The sequence below is a fragment of the Rhinolophus ferrumequinum genome, chromosome 7 (assembly GCF_004115265.2).
Source record: "Rhinolophus ferrumequinum isolate MPI-CBG mRhiFer1 chromosome 7, mRhiFer1_v1.p, whole genome shotgun sequence".
NCBI classification, from domain to species: domain Eukaryota; kingdom Metazoa; phylum Chordata; class Mammalia; order Chiroptera; family Rhinolophidae; genus Rhinolophus; species Rhinolophus ferrumequinum.
Genome location: NC_046290.1, coordinates 51,888,368 through 51,905,786, shown reverse-complemented (window position 1 = coordinate 51,905,786; position 17,419 = coordinate 51,888,368). Strand labels below are relative to the sequence as shown.

At 42.0% G+C, this 17,419-nt stretch overlaps 1 long non-coding RNA gene across 1 annotated transcript in view; it reads right to left on the bottom strand.

Annotated features, from left to right (window-relative positions):
- Window positions 1-3,181: 3,181 nt before the first annotated feature.
- Window positions 3,182-17,419, bottom strand: part of LOC117025266 (uncharacterized) — a 22,875-nt gene continuing 8,637 nt past the window's right edge. Inside the window, exon 3 of the long non-coding RNA XR_004423571.1 lies at window positions 3,182-3,761. This is a non-coding gene — a long non-coding RNA (uncharacterized LOC117025266). The remainder of the gene's footprint in view (window positions 3,762-17,419) is intronic.

Below are 17,419 nucleotides of genomic sequence, written 5' to 3'. Positions count from 1 at the left end.
AGTTGAGTTACATGTGAAACACCCATCTACCCATCACCTAGATTCTATCATTATTAACACTTCCTTCACACGTCTATCTCTGCTTTACCACATATTTAACCATCTTACATTTTGAAGAATTTCCAAGTAAGTTATAAATATCAGTATGCTTCATCCCTAAGTTCTTAAGCTTGTATATCATTAACTATGGTTCAATATCCGTTTACATTGTTTTGGGTAAAACTGACATAGTGAAACGCAGATCTAAAGTGCAGCATTCTACAGGTTTTGACAAAAGCGTATACTTGTGTCACCCAAACCTCTGTCAGTCACTCCAGAATACTCCCTTAAACCTTTACCCAGTCAATCCTCCACCTTCAAAGGCAACCGCTGTTCTGGGTTTTTTCCTCAGATTATTTTTGCCTATTCCTGAGCGTCATATGAATAAAGTCATACCGGATGTACTCCTTTGGTCTGGCTTATGTCACTTAGCATAATTTACTTGAGATTCAGCCATGTTGTTGCATGCATCACTGGTTTGTTCCTTTTCATAACTAGTATTCTATTTTACGGCTACACCACAGTTTATTCGTTCTCCTATTGATGGACATATGGGTTCTTTCTAAAGTGGGATTTGAGCTTGGTGTTGAAGGATCTAGAGAGGAGGTGACTGAGGGTCCAGAGGAAGGCGGATATATGCTGCTGGCAGAGGAAAAGCCATGAAGGAACTTCATCTCCAGATTCTATAATGCAGGGCAAGGCCTGCTAAGGTGTTTTCAGGCCCCACTTCCATCAAGTGCCAAATGCCTACTCCACTTTTGAGGCGTCTCTCAATTTGTTCTCTCTCTTTCATAACCACTTCTAGTTCAGGTCTTTATTTGCTCTCACTTGGGCTGTTGCAGGAACCTAAATTGGTAGTTTTTCCATCTCTGATCTCCCTCCCCAGCAATCCACCTCCCCAACAATCCATCACCAAGACAATCTTTCTGAACTGCACCTCTAATTATGCCACTGTCACCTCCTTAATGCTCACCCAGCTAAGGCCAAATTCCACCTGGGCCTTTAGGGTCCTCTACAGGTGGCACTGATTACCCTCTCTGGAGTTTGATTTTTTTGTTTGTTTTTTAATTTATTGGGTGTTTTTTTGAAGTGGTGCGCAGCTCACAGTGGCCCATGTGGGGATCGAACTGGCAACCTTAGTGTTATCAGCACCACACTCTAACCAACTGAGCTAACCGGCCATCCATCCCATCCTCTCCGGAGTTATTATCTAGTTTCCACTCTACAATGTTGTACATAAGCCACTCTCAGCTCCTCACAAACACCCCAAAGGATCTAATCCAAGCTTTGCCCCACACATGCCCCTTTTTATGCAGTTCTCTCTGCTCTTAATTCCTCCCTCCCTCCCTGTATCTTACAATCTAAACCATACCGTTCCTCAGAGCCCTGCCCAAATTTGAAATGTTACCTCTCACGAAGCCTTCCTTCTCACTCTCCTCTGAATCACTGAGCACTCCCCACCCCTCTTACAGCCCTTAAATGCAGTTTGCCTTACAGCCATTGTTATTCAAAGGAATGTTTTCAGCTGCAAGTACCAGAAAATCCAAGTGAGGGTGGTTTAAACAAATTGGGGTTTGCCGACTCTGATTCTCCTGGTTTTTCTCTCAGGTTGCAAGTGGGCTACTACTGCTTCAGATATTAAGTCCATGTTCACAGCAGGAAGAAGACAGAAAGGAAGCAATGCCCCGAACACGTTTCCCTTTCATTAGGAAAATAAAACTTGTCCCAAATCCTCCTAGCGTTCGAGTCTAATTCTAATTAACGCACATCAGAATTTAGGATCACTGGCTTAAAACTAATCTTGATCTATCATCTGGGGCTAGTATATCCCCCTCCCCCCAACAAAAATCAGAGGTCTCTTGGCAAGGAAGAAAGGAGGATGGACACGAAAATACAATTGACAGTGTTTGCCACGTCAATGCTGCCAGAATGCCAGCTCTTTCAAGGCAAAAACTAGATCTTATTCACCTTGCCTCCCCTTAAGACGTCTAGAATCTCAAAAATTTTGATGATAGATGATAAATAGATAATAATACAAGCAATTTGCAAATGAACCACTTGTAAAAAAAATTATAAGTAGGAGATTATCAATACTCAACTGTTCTAATGAGTTGTTCGATGAGTTATTCAATGAAAACTGAGTAGAAACCATGCTAACTTATCTCTTCTTCACTGTATGCCTGGTGACTGCGTGTCTGAAGTGAAAACCTAGGTAGGCAGAAGCCCTAGAGGAAATAATCAGCTTCTCATGGTCCACTTTATCCCCTTTATCCCCTTTCCTCCCAGGTTACTAGTGACCCCACTCTCTACAGCTGATAAAAATTTTCAGAGCATGTGACCCCTGGGGGTTCATAACATAGCAACACAGAGCTTGGGCCTGTGGGGGGCAGGTGGGAAATCCCGCAATCTGCAGTTGCAATGTCATATTTAATTTCTATCATGTATTCAATCTCATTATAATAAATTCCATGTGGCATTCTCATTTGGGGTTGATCTGGCATTTCATTATATTCGCCACATGGCCATAAATTACATTCCCAATCAATAGGTTAAAACAAACTTGATGTGAACTTTCCCTGCAGTCCATTGAAAATGAAAAGCAATGCTGTTCACCCACTGTGTTGGTTGAAGATTCACAGCCTTAGCAGTGAAACTCCAATCTCAATGACTGAACAGAAGTTTATTTCTTGCTCAAAGGAAGTCCCATCCAGGTCTTTCTGATCAGCAGGCAGCACTGCAGGTGGTGATTCAGTGGTCCAGGCTCTTTCCCTCTTGTGGCTTCTATCTTCAACCAGGAGTTTCCAACATTGTTGCCAAAAAGAAAAGAGAGTGGGTGATCACATGTAGGAGTTGGGGGGTGGGGAGGGGCGGTGGGGGGAGGGCGGGTGGGGGAGGGGCATACACCACTTTCCCCCACATTCCACTGGCCAAAACTTTGTCACAGAACTACACCCAAATGGCAGGAGGCTGGTAAACGTAGTCTGGCTGTGGGCTGGAAGGAAGAGGAAACACGGTCAACAGTGAGGCTGGCCCTGCCACACCCATCCAGGGAAAGAGACAGATACAGGCTCACAACTTCTGCTTCCTCCCAATTCTTTTTTTTTTTAATCTTTGTTATGGGATTAAGAGATTTGAGTGGTTTGTAAATACATTTTGTTTCTAGTGGGGGTTCTTGAGGTGTTGGAAACCAAAGACTAAAAGGAATTTATGCTAATTGTTAATGGCTGTGAGAAATGGAAGCAGAGTTCAGGTCTTCTCAGCCAAGAACTCCATGTTTTAGGAAAGTGACTCGTTCATTCATGGGCAGAGACCAGAACGAATAATAGCATTCTTTGGAAATAATTGTATCATTTACAGTCTTTTCTTCACATTACACATCAGGCTTGGATTGTAGTTCTGAATTACCTATGTTCTCATTGCCTAGGTCATTATATTTGGTCAAAAGTGTTGTGTTGTGGGATATACTCTCCTTCGGCTTTTCCCTCTGGCCCAGGAAGCCTGTCCTTCCCCAGTATGCCATTCGTACACACAGACTTCTGCCCTTGCTTCCTCGTGGGTGGTCTTTGTTTCAGGTTGTGAGCGGGAAGAGGCTCTGGACCCTGCAGACCCTCAATCAGCGAACGCTCGTCCTCCTATCGCCCCGAGTTCTCTGTAAACGTCCGCAGGCAGCCTGACACCCAAACGTCTTGCTCACTGCCCATCTCTATAGCACCGTGTGGCATCTAGGTTGAAATGAAGAATGTTGTCAATTCACTTAGTACAAACTCACAGAGGGGCAGAAAGCAGGCGTACCCAGACTGAATGGTTCTAAACTTCGATCTCAAGAACGTGAGCTAATACTTGGATACATAAATGTGATTTCTCGGTCAGGGTTTTCCGTAGAAATACAACCTATAGGAGATAAGAATATAGAGATAGAGATACATTCATGTTAAGGAATCGACTCAGGCAATTGTGAAGACTGGCAAGCCTGAAATCTGCAGGGCAGAACAGCAGGCTGAAAATTCAGCCAGGAGTTGAGGTTGCAACCTTGAGATAGACTTTCTTGTCTGGAAAACCTGGTTTTGCTCTTAAGGCCTTCAACTTACTAGCCTAGGCCCACTCATGTGTTGGGGGTAATTCTCCTAAGGTTAATTGATGAAAGGTGTTAACTATATCTACAAAAAACTTTCACAGCAACACCTAGGTTTGTGTTTGATTAAATCACCAAGTCATATAGCCTGGCCACCACAGAAAACTAACCATCACAATAACCAAAGTAATCAGAAATGTGATTGTGCAATATGCTTCCTTGGAGTCATTTCAGAAAGCTTTTTGAAAAAAAAGACAACACTCTCTTACACACTAATGTCACATTTGTTGGTCCATCAGAATGCTTTTCTTTTTTTTAAAGAGTTTGTGGTTCGATCTAACCAGAATATCAACCACCTTGGAGGTTTTTGATTTATGATTGGATGGTAGTCGTCATTCCATCTTCATAGTTCAATGATGTTTCAAACTTAGATTCAAAATGAAAAGTGAAACTCTACCTTCTAAAATTTTCTCCCCCATACTCCTGAAAATCCAGTTCCGATGGGCCATCTCACTCTTGCTTTTTATCAGTGCTTCCAGGTATGTGAAGCTTCAAAAAGCATTCATTTGGAAAATCAAATCTGAATACATTCAAAGGGCTGGCCTTCAGCTCTGCAAACTTTTGACAATAATGTATATTGAATTTAGTTTGTTAAAATGTGTTTTCTTTTCATAGCTGGTGGCTTGCAAGCCATTTCTGGGAAATGTTGATTATAAGATTAAGCTCTTTTCAGTAGGTTTCAAAAGGTGACACTCCCTCACTCCCCCCCAAGGTAATTTTCAAGTAGAGGCATCTATTCAGAGAAATGAGGGGTTGAGCAAATCCCTCTGGGCCCACCCATTGTCGCTGCCAGGAGTCGTGAACCTGCAGGTTCAATGCTGGAAAAACAGTGCTGAGCACCTGCCAGGGACACTGCAGAAGCCGTCTGCCCCCACAGGCAGGTGCGTGGGGTGCGATGGGGGGAGCCTCAGCATTGTGTATTTTAATTTTGCAACACAATTTCTAAAGCCAGGGAAGAAGGCAGGAACACAGCCAGCCCTCAGATCCGTCCTTGAGTCACTCTGTTAAGTGGAACTGGGTAATTGTCTCGTTGGAGACTTGCAGAAGCAGCTCGTGGGAAAGAATGATTTATACCTGAAGTATATTCATTAGCTTGTGCATCAAAAGGCCACATGTGGATAGAAACCATGATCTTGGCACTCTATGCACTCTGCAGCCTTGAGATTTGAAAAGCACAAGCCCACATGCCCAGGTTACCAACCTGTCTCCCTCTCCCTGCTCCACCCACCTGGCAAGCTGGGGCGGTAGGTGGAGGTGGTGGGAGGGGGCAGCTGAAACGCCCCAGGATTTGGGTTGAAAAAGAGCGGAGAAGGTGGATGCCTTGTGCAAATAAGCACTCCATTAAGGGTCTATTTTCGGTTTCTTGGGACCTTCCGACTGGTCTAGCTTAAATTGAAAGGGGATTTGGTTTGCCTCACTGGCTGTTTCCTCCTACTCATATCACAATTACAGCCTTGTTCATTGTCATTAAAATACATTTAATATGCACCATTTTTGCACAGCCCTCTGCCAAAATCTGCACAAAGACACTGTCCCAAGGCCCTAAAATAGTGGAAAGAGCACTAGACATTGAGAGAGAAGACCTGGGTTTCAACCTTGGGTCCACCTGGGAATGTTCGTGAAAAACCTTAGTTGCAAAGAACAAAACCCTCACTAGAATCACCTCACAGTGAACGACAGGGTGCGACAGGGTGTTGGCTGTAAAGATGTACACACACACACACACACACATTGAAACCAGAATGTGAAGCCATCGGGAACCAGAGGGCTTGGCTGGCTGTCAGTTGTGGTTTCTTTCCTACGGTGTCTGATGCTTTCTGTGTGCCCCTTGTAACTCCAGCTCACTTCCCCCAAAGGCTCTTGTTTTGAATCCCTCTACTAATTTCTTTTCTCTGTTTCTTAATTCCAATTCTCAAGCTATAATATGACTGTCCCAGCTCATCTTTTAAAGTCAGACCTTATAACAGCCCAATAAGGACTGGATGATGGTGGGACAAGAAGATTCAACGGCCTGGGCAGAGAAGCCTTGAGCAGCCTACTCCCTTCTTGCAAACAAGTGTGGCCGACCGGGCACTCTGAGGCTTGGCTTGTCCAAAACACGTGGGCAGGTTATTCATCTTTCCCAGACCCCATTTCCTCCACTGTATTACGATGGTGGCACCTGCCCAGCCCACAGAGTTAGCACTCATGCATTCAAAAGTCATTTCTTTAGCTTCTACACAAAGCACTTCTATGGAGTCCTCTCCGGGAACTGTGCTCAGCAACGGGGAGGCAGGGGTGAGCGAAACTGATGCATATCTTCCCTCATGAAGTTGACTTATATCTGTGGAAACAGAGCCCCACCCTCCCCCCTGCAGCACCACTGTAGACCGGATGTTAAGATTCCTTCATTCATTCTGTCATTCATCAAGGACTTCTTAAGCATCAATCGTATGTCACGTCAGCACTAAGGTAAAGAAGACATGATTTCTGATCTCAAGGAGCTCAGGGTCTATTTTGGAAACAACCACACAAGCAAACAGTGATGGTGCAAAAGCACACATTAGCAGGTAAAATATGAGGTATGGAAAGGGAACCTCAGCTTGGCTGTGCAAGTCAAAGGAGGCTTCCCAGAGAAGGCGACACCTGAGCTGAGATTTAAAGGATGGGGAGGAATTTGTCATGTGTTCAAGCAGTGGAGGAGGTAGGGTGAGGAAGAACTATAGACATTCCAAGCAAAGAAAATAACATGCAAAGTACAGAATTTGCAGAGATTACGTACGGAGAGTCCAAGATACAGAAACACTCTAGGATTGCTGGAACATACAATTTAAGCACTATGGCCAAAGAAAAAAAAAAGACTTTACAAAAGTAGTAGAGGACAAACTATCACTTAGAACCTTGAATGTCTTGTTAAGTAGTTTAAGTTGTATCCCATGTCCCATGGGGAGTCATGAAAGAATTCAGATTAGTGAATTAATCTCAGTGGATTCAGCTCATTACGTTTTGTACAATGAGACCCCTGGGTGACAGAGCAAGGCTGGATTGGAGAAGGGTAAGACCAGAGGCAGAGCAGAGATGAAGAGCCAGTGGTTACAGTCTCAAGGAGACATGATGAGGACCTGAACTGATGAGGCAACAGTGGGTAGGAGAGGAGGCGAGCATCTGCAGAGAGCTTTAGAAGGTGTAACTGACTGAACTTGGTGAGTATTTTGGAAGTAGAGAATTAAAAAGATAAGCTGACTCTCAGGTTTCTAGCCTGAGAGACTAGGGAGGAGAGGGACGCAGGACCCCAGAGGTTCAGGAAGGAAGCAGGTGGGAGCTGCTAACTCCCGTGTGGACAGGTGGAGTTGGAAGTGTCTCGGGAACATGCAGAGATGTTGAGCGACTCTTCAGATGGGTTTGCAGGGCTGCTGGTCAACATAGGAAGCTGGGATGAAGGTCTACACGTGGAGGCATCAAATCGGGGAAGCATCTGAGACTAGTGGGTCAAGAGAAGTGCAGCGTGCGAGTGAAAGGATCCATGACGGGAGCGTGGGCGGACACCTGTCTGCAAGTGAAAGGAGACTCACTGTCATTGGAAGAAAAACCCACCATGCCTACAACTAGCTGTTCCCTCCCATCCTGCCACTTAGGAGTACGCCCTGGATTGACACAGAATAAATCACTATTCCCTCACAAAGATTAGTGGTGTTTGCCTTAGCTAAGAATTTGAACTGACCCAGGATAAGGACAAACTGAAGTTTCGTGCGTGTGTGAGTATGTGTGTGCATGCGTGTGTGTGCTTGTGCACACGTGGCGCCTTAGGGGAAGATGTTCTCTGAAAGGCTCAGTAATGAGCTGTCTTTCTTACGCTCCATGAGGCCCTGGCCCAATCCAGAACTCCCATTGCTCCTCCTACTAATATATGAGGCCATCCTCTTTGTGGATACATAAAACTGCACTGGGAAACATTTGTTCTAGAGAAGGATTTAAGATGGGAAAACATGTATCTCTAGGCTAGCTAAAAGGAAAACCGTTAATGAAGCAGAGCCAGAAGACTGACAGAGCGAGAGAGGTAAGTGATGGAGATGGAGAAGGCCCCTGAGGGCTCCAGAGCAGAGAGGAAGGGGCTAGCCTTGGAGAGAAGGTGACAAGAAGCAAGGAGTCAGGAGGGGGCCCAGCTCACTGGGTGGAGGAAGGGAAAGGAAGTCACATATTGAAGTGGAGGTACTTCACATTTGGGGCTTAAATCCCTGTGAGTATGGAGAGATTGGAGCAAGGCTTTCAGAGAAGAGGGAGCATGTGTTTATGCAATGTGGGCTCCAGAACAGTCAGCGAGGCAAGATGGACCTGGTGAGGGACCACAGATATATAAAGAAGAAGCCAACGCATGTTTACAATCAAGTGTACACAGTATCTGTCAAGGACAGGTATATTTGGAGATGGAAGTAGTCATCTCATATATTCCAGGTTTTCAGTAGAAAAGGACCAGAGAAAGTCATCACATTCCTTTGATAAATCCAGAATAATTCATAGAGAATACTAAGAGAAAAACCACAAGGGTTGAGGTTTAGGCAAGCCAAGTATGTGGCAAGGAACTGCGGTAGCCTCTAGGAGCTGAGGATGGCTTCCAGCCATCAGGTTGTTCTGCCAACAACCTGAGTGAGCTTAGAAGCGGCTCTCTCCCCAGTCATGCTTCAGATGAGACCAAGTCCTGGATGACACCCTGTGCCATCCAGGCACAAGGAACAGGACCCAGCTAAGCCATGGTCAAGATCCTGACTCTCAGAGACGGTGAGATAATAAATATGTGTCATTTTAAGCTGCTAAATTTGTGATCATATTTTTGTGCATCAATAGGAAACTAATACAAGGTGTAATGGTTAATTTTATGTGTCAACTTAATTGGGCCACAGGGTGCCCAGATATCTGGTCAAACATTATTCTCCATGTTTCAGTCAGGGTGTTTCTGGATGAGATTAACATTTAAATAGGTGGACAGAGTAAAGCAGATTGCCCTTCCTTATGTGGGTGGGCCACATCCAATCAGTTAAAGGCCTGAGTAGAACAAAAAGGCTGACTTTTCCTCAAGTAAGAGAAAATTCTTCCTGCCTGCCTTCAAATTGGGACATCAGCTTTTCTTCCTGCCTTCAGACTCGAACTGAAACTTCGGTTCTTCCTGGGTCTCAAGCCTGCCAGCCTCTGAATAAGAACTACAGCATCAGCTCTCCTGGTTCTCGGACCTTCGGGATACAAAAGGATATACAGATGTCAATGCAATAGTCTTTCAACTTTTCGACATGTTTCAAAATACTCAAAATAAAAATTGGGGAAAATATTGTGAAGTCAGAATTGTCAAGAGACCGTCCACAGAAGGCTCCTACGAACTGTTATTAGACTCTCTCACTCCCTTCTTCTCAGCCTCCCTCCTTTCCCTTTTTCCTCAGTGAATCTGCTTTATTTAACATGAGACTTGATAATTCACAATAGACACTGTGGTTAAACATAAATAATAAATCCACCTCTCTTTTGTGCAGATTTATGCTCTATAAACATTACACTGAGAATGTTTGGCCTTAACCTTTGTTCTGCAAATGTTTCAGAATTTTTTCTACTGCCACATTACAAGATAAATGTCAGTCTAAATGAAGGCTTTTCCATAAAACTCAGCAGCTTCACAGATGGCCTTTAATTCATAGTCATAAAAGATATGACTACATTTTTTTTTTGGTTGAAAATAATTTCAAAAGCTCTTCTTAAGTTCCCACCAGAACATAACGCTGCTCTTGATGCTGCATGAGGTCAGTTAAATAAACTCAGACACTGTCCTCCAGGAGTTATCGACCAAACTGAGACCGTTACATAAAAGTAAGGTTTTACCTAGAATTAACATAACCACTTTTATCAGAAACCTCAATAATTGCACATAGCCAAATAGCTGTGTTGCTTTCTCTTATGTGACTTGATGAATTATCCCATACGGAAAGTGAACAAGGTTAGCCAGAAGCAAACAGTGAAGATATGCCTCAAATTCATTTTCTGAAAAACATACCTTGAGGAAACCTATCACCACCGAGATCATATATTTTAAGGAGACCTGTCACATAGCAGAGCAGTGGTTCTCCACTTTGACTGCACATTAGAAGCACCTTGGGAGCTTAAAACAATACTGGTGCCAGAGTTCCCATCCCCTTGTTTCAGAGTCCACTTTTGGTCTGGGGTGTGGCCTAGGCACCAGGATTTTTAAGTTTCCCTAGTGATTCTAATGTGCACCATACTGAGTGAATAATGAACTTTTCATATGTTCTTAGATTACATTCAGAAACTAATTTTTTTTTATTTCCATGAACTCTTTCTTGGTATCTGACTATTCTTTTTCTATAGCACCCTCCTCTCGTTACACAGATACATGTGTAATGTGTTAAATAATGGTACTCTATAATCTAGGCTGTTCGTGCTATACCAAAATGCACAAACCAAGAGGGTCTAAATGGAGAAAGGATTCAAAATGCTGTCAGATTAGAACTAGCCATAGTGACAGGTAATGCTGAGTCTGAAAAGAAAGACCTGGTAACATGACAGCTGCCTTCTCACAACTCAAAGGCACACTTAAGTGCAGAGCGAGGGTCATGGACAGCAGCTAAGGGAAGGCAGGTTTTGGCATACTAGATGACTTCCTTAAAAACTAGGTTGTCGGGGTTAGATTGGATTGCCTTGAAATTATGAATGCCTGGTCACTGCAGAAATTCAGACATTGGCATTTTGACCTGGAGGCCAGGTTGTTTCAAACGAAACCCCTGTACCAGGTGCTATATTAAGCATTTGTTATTTTTCTGGCCGTCCAATATATCTTTGTTCTTTTCGAAGTAACATCCTCCTAGTTTTTTTGAAGGCCCACATTTCTCCCACTCTTAGTTCTGATGGAACTGATTCTTTGTTTTGCTCTAGGGGAGGAACACCGATCCACTCCCAACTGGAAAACTGTGGTCTCCCTACACAGTGACTGGTTCAAGAATGAACAAATAACCCACAGCAAGCCTATCGGAGCCAAGGAGATTAAACTCTGGAATTTTGCTCACATTTCTGAAGACACTCTTCCACTATTTAAAACTGTGAGAATGTGATGTGGAAAATATGAATTCAGAGATAATGAAAAGGAGAAGAACATTTCAAAACGATCTTATTAATAACCTTAGAGAGATTAGAGAAGATAATATATCTGTGCAATGAGAGGATGATGCTATACAAAAAGAATATTCAGATACCAAGAAAGAGTTCTTAGAAATTAAAAAATATGATGCTATTTCTCACCAAAAAATACGCCCCAAAAAATCAATGATCAGGGTAGAGTGCCTGTCGTCAAGTGTCCTTAGCAGCACAGTCCATTCAATGGACTGCCTGATAAACTACCTTTATCATTCTACTAAGCTGCCTGGATTCTGCTGACAACGGTGCATATGAAGTACTTCCTTTTGATATTTTCCATAAATCTCAGCTGTTAAAAATTGATTAATTAAAAGATGATATTAGTAATGAAAAAAATCACTTATGAAGTTGAAAGATAAATTTGAGGAAATCTTACCAAAAGTAAAACAAAAAGACATAGAGATGAAAAATAGGAGAGAAATATATATACATACATATATATATATATATATATACACACACATACATATGTATACTTAATCCAAGAAGATAAACATGCTAAAAATAGAAGACCCAGAAAAACAGGAGAGAAAATGGAAACAAATAAATTATCAAAGAAATAATGAAAGAAAAATTCCTAGAACTGAAGAACAGGAGTGTTCACAGGAAAAGGTCCTACCCCTGAAGGCACAGCAAAAATAAATTTAAGAGACCCACAGTGAGGCACATAATCATTGTCTCTGAAGACAAATTCTTACTATCACAGGGCTTGGAAGAAAGTTAAAATCAAAATGTAGCATTGAAGAAGGCTCTTGCCCAGATTCTGAAATGCAAATCTAAACAATGCCCTGGTTTCATAATACATATTGCACAAAAGCTAAAATAAATTCATGAAAACATTTTTCAAACTTGATATTTTAAGGAATTCTATAGTGACTTCTTTCATAAATATGGCAACCAAGATTTCCTGATCTGAACGAGGCCAGAAGACAAAGTAGGTGACTCGAGAAAGGGAACCAGGAAAACAGCCTTCCTTTAAAACTGTCCAGTAGTGGATGGTAAAGTCCTCCTGCTTATAATCTCAGAATACTACACGTGACTAGCTAATTTCTCAAGACGACTTCTTAAAGCTCCAAAATGTTCTCAATAAAGGACTGAATACAAAATTTTACGAACGTTACAATTGTGTAAAAACTATATCGATAATGTGGCCAATCATAAAAATTTGCAAAATTAAAACAAGTTATGATAGTATGTTTCTATCAGTGTTTTTATTCACCCATTTTTCTTAATATTATTATATTACTTTTGCAATTAAAATATTAAGTTCCTTTTCTTTTTCCTTTAAAATAATTGGTCCCAAGTACAAAATAACTTTAACTCATTTTGTTTACTCTCATACCACGTTCCAAGATAATTTTGTGAAGACCTAAGTGTTCCATTTAAGTATTACAAGAAGTAAAATGTTAAGGGATGTTTCAGCTCTGTAAAGTTGAATAAAGTAGCATTTAAATGACAGGATATAATTACAGATCACTAAGAATATGGTACAAAATGTACCCAATCTCACCTGTTCATACTTAGATGAGAACAGAGTGCTTCAGTGAGATATGAGATTAATAAAATATCAAAAGACATAACTCTGGAAAAAACAAATCTTCATAGTTAGAGATATCAGAGCTAGAAGAATAATTACTAAAATATAATAAAATATATAGTAACCATAATGGACTTGAATCTATACTAATTGTGTGTCACTTAATTAAAATTTGCCTTTTATTTTCATTTTATTGTTTTCCAAGACCAAATACTCCATCTAAACTTATAAGACCCCATAGGAAAATATCATATCCCACATATCTCTGTCTTACTTCAAGATCCCCCTAAAGCAGAAGATAGACAAGGTCTGAAAGCAGGTATTTTATTTATTGGGGAAGCAATCCTAGGAAGCAGAAATTAGAGAATAAAGCGGGAAAGGAGAAAAAGTCTTTAAAGAGTGTGTTCTCAAGGACACTTAGGTAATGGAGGCCTGGATGAAATTAGAGGTGGTCCAAGGGCATGGGACATGGAACAGCAAGAGCACCTGCTATATTCACGTACCTAGAATCTTCCCCTACAAACAAAAACTCTCAATAAAAGCATGGAGTCATTTAATTCATTTTGGTGGCCCCTAAGGCTTCCTGCTCCAATTAGTTGACATTGTCAAAGATTATCTGAGAAGTTGCACGTTTCCTTTACGACTACATTCCAGGATCTCAGTTCATCCTGTCAAGTCCATGTGTCTTTGTAGCAAGTAACAGAAGCCTTCTCATGTTAGCTTAAGCTAAGGGGCATTTATTATGAGGCTACGGGGTTATCTCAGGAACCCCAACATGAGCCTCAGGCGAACTCTGGACTTGGAAACCTGAAGGCGGCCCTCTCCTCTGCATGCTGGCTTCTTCTCTCTGCAGAGTTTAAAATGAACCATCATGCTGAGTGGGGCTGCGATCAGCCAGACAGTGTTCATCGCCTATACTGAGGGGGTACTGTCAGCGATTCAGAGATCAGAGACATGTCCCTGGACCTTAATGAACATAGAATGTTGTTAAGAAGGCAAGGCATACCAGCATAAAGAGAAGTCTACATATAAACTAAAGACCAAATGATTGTTCCCATCTAAGCATTATAGGGATGCATAACAGGGCTATGCCACAGTGGTTGGGACGGTCAGCAGAGGCTCTATGGAAGAGGTGAGCTGGGTTTCCAAGGAAGTGTAAGATTCAGAAAAGCAGAGAGGAGAAGATGGGGCAGGAAAGGACGTTATAAGCAGGCAAGGGATTACAGGAAGGAATGTAACCAGTCCACCTCCAAGAGATTACCTGGCCCACGGTGAGGACAGTGATTCCACTCACAATGATTAACCCCCTACTGAATACTGGTCAGGATGGTAAACCAGACTCCAGTAGAATGTTGGAAGCATCTGCCTGTTCTTTTCAAACTACATTTCAGCTGTTGCCTTGCATAAGATTTTGAAAACTGTCTGCACAGACTATGGCTTTGGCAATATCTTAGGTGAACTCTTCTTATGTAGTCACAAGCATCACTACTCTTAGCCAGGATCAAGAAACGCTTAAAATGTGGCCACAACAAAGGGGTTCTAAACCAAAAATAGGTGGTTTTCTTTTCCAAGAAGCCTGGACACAGGTATTTTGCCAAAGAATTCGGAGATACGGATTTTATTACATTAGTAAAAAAGCTTCATAACCCATTTTAACATTTATGCTTTAAATTATTTCCTTTGAATTGGAAACAAAACTGAAAGTGACTTTAATTCTTAATATTCCAATTCTTAACCTCCCCATTCTTTAAGAAATAGAACATCCTCGACTAACTCTATACACCATCAAATTATCCAATTACACAATGATTAGTCATCATCACCTAAACAGAATATATGAATTAGTTATTTTCATCATACTAAGTGAAAACACTCACCAAATATTGCCAAGGTATTAAAAATATTTTTGTAATATTACAACTTAAGCAGGTGACCACTTCTTACTTTCCTTTCTTCCTTCTGCACATTTGTTAAGCAGGAGCTACAACCTCAGCCTAGCAGGAACCGTTCTTGCTGAACGCTCCTTTCCCAGGAATAACATATGCTGGACTTTGCCCACTAAAGTTTGTCCCGGTCTTGCCTGCATTCTCTAGTCTTCTCTGCTGAGACATCCCACTCCCTACATTGCCACTAACCTGGTTTGAAGACAGTATTTTTTTCTTTTTTTTTTCACTGCAGAGCCTTTGTTCATCTAGCATTGTAACTTTAAAAAACAGTAAGAAGATCTATATTGGGCATAAATCAAATGATAAACAAAAAGCAACTTGAAAAGGCAATAGCATGCAGCAGAGATGAGTTCTCCTAAAGCTCATCAGTGCTTTTGACACATCCCATCTGTCAATAACGTAACATGAAAGCATGCGGCATGGTAGTGATGCCTGAGAAAGCAGTTTTACTTTAAACATCTATTTTCAAGCCTCAATAAGTCAAATTCCATCCTTCCAAATGGTTTATTAGTTCTCGGGGTGGGGGGGGGACATATAACTAATATCTGCCCAAAGTGTAAAGCCAACACCTCAATCTCAAGGAATAATTCCACCTAACAACCAGAGAGTGTCACCAACTGGTGAGAAGCCCAATTGCAATGAGATTCTACCATGCGCGTCAATATCCAGACCAAAGGAAGAGGGACGGGACCAATGTTCCCCAAGTGTAAACTGGATTCGGGAGCATTTCAGACAGGTGACAAGTAAGTACAGGTTTGTTTGTTTTTTAATGTTTAAACTTAGACTCCTTGTCGGCAGAACTTGGGGACAAAAGGAGAAATTCAGGTTTGGCCGTGGCTCTGAGACGTATTCTTAGCCAGCCCTGCATTCCAGCAGCATCTCAATACCTCATCAACCTTTCTTTGTGGCATTGCTCTGACCTCATGACTTGAGTGTGCGACTGCCCTGGCCTCACAACCAGACTCTCTGTGATCTCAGTTCTGCAAACTAGATACCTGTCTGTGCCACTCCCTTCCCGACCGCACCTGTCTTTCCTGCCAAATAATACAATTCTCCCGGAGCGATGAATATAATCCGCTCTTCCACAACTGGCTGTGCAATCTAGGTAAACCATTTAGCTCGCCTGAACTTCAGTGTTCTTGTTTGTAAAATGAGGGGTTTGGATGAGATGGTTTCAAAGGTCTCTTTGAATTCTAAACTACGTGCCTTTCTATCAGGCTCTTGGAGGGTGTGGTCTGTCCCTGATTAGTCGTTAGTCCATTGAAAGGGTGAGTGGCATGTAAGTGCACTGAACAAACATGGTGCGGTGCAATATTCTTTGTAGAGTACACGCTTTCCTGTCAGTTGGACCCTTAAAGTAAATATAGTTTTTAAATTAATTCTTCATGGTCTAGAATTGGACCAAGTACAGAATAACACCATATATCGCCTTCTCACATAGACTATGAAACAGTCAGTGTTTTTGCAAGTAATAAAACCAACAGCAGCTAAGTTATACTGAAAAGAAATTTACTGGAAGGATACCTATTGTCTTAAAGAATTTTAGAGAAACTGGAAAGTTAGCCTTGGAAACAGGAACTCAGGGGTGTATGACACAGTCAAGATCCCAGCAGCGGTTCAGCCAGGGTAGGTGCTGGGCCTGCCATCGTCAGCCCTGGACACTTGTTACCATCTACTGAAGTCTCGATTCCACCGAATGATCTCGGACTGTCTCTGACCTTGTTGTCACGCCCTGAGAATGCAGTCTGATTGGCTGAGCCCTGGTCACATGTCCATAGGCAGGTCCAAGAAGAGGGGACTTATCTAATCCTCTCCAGCTTCCAGAGGGGGAAGCCAGATCTCAGCTTCCACTCATGTTAGATTCGCCAAAATAGATAGAGCGTTTGGATGCTGGACAACCAAAAATGAAAACAATTCATGATAACTATTCACTACTACACAGTTTTCTCACTTACAATTGCAAATTTAACAAATCCTGGAGACATGTGTAAGAGGTTAGTCATGTTATGGAGAGGTTTATGTCCAATCAATTATTGCAGCATTACTTCATCTCTTCCTTGATTTACATGAATCAGTAGTTGGTCCAGTTAATGAAAACATACTCATGAGTATACTGACTAATTTACTGGGCTGGTTTTTCGTATTTACATCGTTCCTTTGCATGAAAAAATGAGTATTTGGAATGAACAATGAATCACCGGAAGAAAACACACATCTTCATCCTGAGCACAGGCTGTCATTGATTTTTAAAGTAAAAATAGTATCTGCTTCTTAGTCCTGGTCTAAATTCTTCAAAGAGCTGATGCAAATTTTCCTAAGACGTGCCATGTCCTGGTTTTATAGATCAGCTGGGATGGCTGAGGTACCTAGAATTTAGGTGACAGATGCCAGAAGAGACACTAGAGCTAAGTCCTCTCAGCCTTTTTCCAGAACCCACTAAGCCTCAAGAATAATTCTCCCGCCCTGAAAACAAAAGTGGCAAGAAGGCCCCCACCAGATTGCTGCCATTAGGCGGAACCCCTCCTAAAGCCAAAGTACTGCAAGAGAGCTTTTTGTCAAGGAGCTCAAAGACTGAGACAGTCTTCCAAAATAAATGGT